This window comes from Lates calcarifer, unplaced genomic scaffold, assembly GCF_001640805.2.
Source record: "Lates calcarifer isolate ASB-BC8 unplaced genomic scaffold, TLL_Latcal_v3 _unitig_1294_quiver_1846, whole genome shotgun sequence".
Classification (NCBI taxonomy): Eukaryota; Metazoa; Chordata; class Actinopteri; family Centropomidae; genus Lates; species Lates calcarifer.
The window spans coordinates 1-5,137 of record NW_026115421.1 but is presented as its reverse complement, the minus strand read 5'-3'; the positions used below and the strand labels follow the sequence as shown (position 1 = coordinate 5,137).

Sequence of the window (5,137 nt, the reverse complement as noted above, 5' to 3'; positions counted from 1 at the left end):
GATTACTGTTGGAAATGATTATATAAACTATTTTAAAAATTGCTTTTCTCTCTGAAATCAGTAAAGTCATATTGTAGTAACACAATTAAGTTATTCACCTCAAAACTTAAAGGGTGATTGTCAAGCTTCTAGTGTGTTTCAGTGTTGTATTCTTCTACACTCAGGTTTTGGAGGTGAACTATTCTTTATTAATCAGGTTATTTGGTTTGCGAGCATTGCACTTGTGTTTTCCAGGTTCACAGGTTCAGCTGCTGCAGGCTGGTCAGAAACACCAGCTCTCAGCTTACAAGCCAAACAGGTATATTTCCTAAAGACTTACCAAGTCTGAAAAAAATGTGCCAATGAGATGACCAATTTTTAATAAAACTCAAAGTAGTTGTCAGTTAATTGTCTGCATGTGGACTCAAGTATAATTAAAAATACCATAAATTAAAACCCTGCTTTCAAAAATGTACTAAAGTGAAAGGTTTTATTTTGCAGTTCACAGTAATATACATGATTCTTTAAGTGATTAGTTGATTGACAATTAATATAGAAGTTTAAGATTATAAGATAATAATTTTTAATTTTTACCAAATATTTATTGTTATTGATTCTTAAAGGTGTAATGCTTTTATTTGTCATATGTGACAGTAAACAGCCCATTTTCTGAGACATTCTAACGTTTGGAAAATATTCTGGTTTGGCTGTACTGTTGAATATGTGTGTTTTAGTGTTAAACTGTTGATTAGGAAAAGGTCATAGTGTATTGATCATTTTCCCTTGTATATTTCTCTTTTTATTTCCTCCAGGTGTCACCACTTCATCCACGATCGCAGAGTCTTCATACAGTGAAGTAGTTCTGTAGTTCTCAATCGCAGTGACTGAGTCCCTGATTTGAAGGCATCATCCGCAGTCAGAGAAAGATGATCACAGAGACATTGTCTGCGATTACAGAGACGTAGTCCACCATTGCAGAGACGTCATCCACAATCACAGACATGTAGTCCGCGTTCGCAGAGTCTACATACAGTGAAGAAGTTCTCTGAGACCAAGACAGAGGCCTCCAGGTAATTCACCGACACAGAGCACTGACATTAAATTGTTTATGTTCAGTATTCAGTATATCAATAAAGTGTAACATTTTTTGATGCCTTACTATACTAAGATATTTTTGGACACCTTTTTCACCTTTTGACCATTTTGACGCCTTACTATGCTATGACGTGGCTTAAGGCAAAGGAACTAACTTAAAGCAGCCATCTTACCTTTGTTTTCCAGTCACACACAGTGTTTGTGGGTTAGGTTTAGATTTTGTGTTTGTCATTTCATTCTGGTATTTTGAGAAAAATATATCTAAGTTAAAGTTTTTATTATGCAAGTCACAGTAATATACATGATTCCTTCAGTGATTAGTTGATGATTATCTTAAATCTCATAGTATAATAGAAATTAAGATTTGAGATAATCATTTTAGTTAATTTTTCCTAAATATTTATCATTATTGATTCTTAAAGATGTGATGCTTTTTCTTGTCATATGTGACAGTAAATAACATATTTTCTGAGTTACTCTAACATTTGGAAAATGTTCCAGGTCGCCTGTAATGTTGAATCTTTACGTGTGTTTTGGGGTTAAACTGTTGATAAGGGATTGGGAGTAGTGTATTGATCATTTTCCTTCATTTCCTCCAGGTTTCACCACTTCATCCATGATCACAGAGAGTCTTCATACAATGAAGTTCTTTGCCTCCAGGTAATTCACAAACTGCTTTACATCAACTGTCCCAACACATAGCACTGACATTAAATTATATATCTTCAGTAACTGATCTGAAGTCTGAATCTACAGTTCAAAGAAAATGAAGAATTTAAACATCAGCTCTCTGTCGCTCCCTCTTTCTCTCACTTTCTCATTAGTATAGTAAATCATAAAATGTGAAGAACCTATTCAGTTCAATGTCACTAGAAACACTGTAGTGTAGCAGCTGTAATGTTGAATATTTCTCTGTGTTTTCATGGTTAAACTGTTGATGAGGAATAGGTAGTAGTGTATAAATCATTTTCCTTTGAACGTTTCTCTTTGATCTCTTCCAGGTGTCACCTCTTCACCATGACATCGTCCACAATCTCCAAGACATTGTCGACGATCAGAGATATTGTCCATGACCTCAGAAACATTGTCTGCGATCACAGAGACGTAGCCCACCATTGCAGAGACATCGTTCACGATCACAGACACGTAGTCTGCGCTCGCAGAGTCTACATACAGTGAAGAAGTTCTCTGAGACCAAGACAGAGGCCTCCAGGTAATTCACCGACACAGAGCACTGACATTAAATTGTTTATGTTCAGTATTCAGTATATCAGTAAAGTGTGACATTGTTTGACGCCTAACTATACTAAGATATTTTTGGACACCTTACTATACTACAACATTTTTTGACATCTTAGTATATAATGACATTGATCAATGGTTTTTGATGCCTTACTATACAATGACATTTTTGAGATTTTTTGACCATTTTGACGCCTTACTATGCTATGACGTGGCTTAAGGCAAAGGAACTAACTTAAAGCAGCCGTCTTACCTTTGTTTTCCACAGACCCACATATTCACAGTCACACACAGTGTTTGTGGGTTAGGTTTAGATTTTGTGTTTGTCATTTCATTCTGGTATTTTGAAAAAAAAATTTTTTTTTTGAAAAAAATATATCTAAGTTAAAGTTTTTATTATGCAAGTCACAGTAATATACATGATTCCTTCAGTGATTAGTTGATGATTATCTTAAATCTCATAGTATAATAGAAATTAAGATTTGAGATAATCATTTTAGTTAATTTTTCCCAAATATTTATCATTATTGATTCTTAAAGATGTGATGCTTTTTCTTGTCATATGTGACAGTAAATAACATATTTTCTGAGTTACTCTAACATTTGGAAAATGTTCCAGGTCGCCTGTAATGCTGAATCTTTACGTGTGTTTTGGGGTTAAACTGTTGATAAGGGATTGGGAGTAGTGTATTGATCATTTTCCTTCATTTCCTCCAGGTTTCACCACTTCATCCATGATCACAGAGAGTCTTCATACAATGAAGTTCTTTGCCTCCAGGTAATTCACAAACTGCTTTACATCAACTGTCCCAACACATAGCACTGACATTAAATTATATATCTTCAGTAACTGATCTGAAGTCTGAATTTACAGTTCAAAGAAAATGAAGAATTTAAACATCAGCTCTCTGTCGCTCCCTCTTTCTCTCACTTTCTCATTAGTACAGTAAATCATAAAATGTGAAGAACCTATTCAGTTCAATGTCACTAGAAACACTGTAGTGTAGCAGCTGTAATGTTGAATATTTCTCTGTGTTTTCATGGTTAAACTGTTGATGAGGAATAGGTAGTAGTGTATAAATCATTTTCCTTTGAACGTTTCTCTTTGATCTCTTCCAGGTGTCACCACTTCACCATGACATCGTCCACAATCTCCAAGACATTGTCTACGATCAGAGATATTGTCCATGACCTCAGAAACATTGTCTGCGATCACAGAGACATAGTCCACCATTGCAGAGACATCGTTCATGATCACAGACACGTAGTCTGTGCTCGCAGAGTTGCAGGAGGCCTCCAGGTAATTCACAAACAGCTTTACATTAACTGTCTGAGACTGACATTAAATTATGTTCAGACGTTTTTTGATGACTTACTGTACTGTGTATTTTTAAATAATTTTTGAGGCCTTACTTTACTGTGACACTTATTCCGCTATTTCTATTTTGCTATTATTATTTGCAGTATCAGTACTCAAATCCAATCTATTACTGTGCATGTAGTCTTATTTACACTGTTTGTATTTACACTCTTTTTATATTGTGTTTATATCATGCCTTCTTCTATTTTTGCTGCTGCAACACTGAATTTACTCAAATAAATATTTCTGAACACAGAATATTTTGCCAGTCTATTTAATATTGTGTGGTAGTGAATATTTGTAGCCAGAGGTTAGGGTTGTGATACAGCTTTCAGCCACTTGTAGCCAGGGGTTAGGGTTACAGGTTACTTTAGCAACTTTTAGCTGGAGGTTAGGGTTAGGGTTATGACTGCAAATAGAGAATAGTTGTAATTTCTGCATTACAAAATCATTTTTGTGCTATTAAAACAACAATAGAGAAACTCAACTCAGATGTTAAGCTACTAAGCTTTATTGATTCTGTTCTAGACAACATTGAGCAAACCACAGCAAAGATAATGACATGCTTAACCACCTGAAGACACTTATATTCTGTTACCCCACATTAAATGTATTGATGAGCACAAGCTTATTAAAGTCTTCTACATGTCCACACATCTTTAGGAACATTTTATTATTTTTGATGTCCTCTTCAGGTATTGCAGTCTTCTCCTTCTCCTGCAGAGACAGAACATATTGATCACAGAGACTGTCCAAAGCTTCGAGTCCTAAAACTCTATTACAAATGTAATTGAAGAAGAAACGTTAACTATCCTTCAAATGTCTCCATTACAAAATACATATTTTGCTATTCCTCTTATTATAGAAATAACCTCTTACATTTCAGAGAATAGAAATTAGAAAGAAAATTTTTTATGGTTTTTGACGCCTTGCCATACAATGACTATTTTTGACGATTTTTAATACCTTACTATACTATGACGTTTGAGGGATGTATGTGCATTTTCGACTCCTTACTATGCTATGACATTTTTTTGGCCATTTTTGACCATGACATCATTTTTACCATTTTTGACACCATACTATGACATTCTTTGACCGTTTTTGGACATTTTTGATCCCTTGATATACTATGACATTTTTTGACCATTTTTACCGTTACATCATTTTTAACCATTTTTAAAGCCACACTATGGCATATTTGACCATTTTTGGACCAATTTTGACGCCTGACTATACATACATTGACATTTTTTGACATTTTTGACATTTTTTGACCCCTTACTATACTATGAAATTTTTTGACCGTTTTTGACTGTGAATCATTTTTGACCATTTTTAACGCTCCACACCATGGCAATATTTTGACCATTTTGATGCCTGCTTATACTATGACATTTTAGACCATTTTGACTGTGACATCATTTTTTACCATTTTTGATGCCTGACTATACTATGACA

The 5,137-nt window shown here is 34.5% G+C and overlaps 1 long non-coding RNA gene across 1 annotated transcript; it reads left to right on the top strand.

The window, feature by feature from the left end:
* Positions 1-647: 647 nt before the first annotated feature.
* On the top strand, positions 648-3,919 carry LOC127139333 (uncharacterized). Its single transcript, XR_007809514.1, has 5 exons — positions 648-1,049; positions 1,674-1,734; positions 2,076-2,287; positions 3,034-3,094; positions 3,436-3,919. It is a non-coding gene; the product is annotated as an uncharacterized LOC127139333 (long non-coding RNA).
* The last annotated feature ends 1,218 nt before the right edge of the window (positions 3,920-5,137 follow it).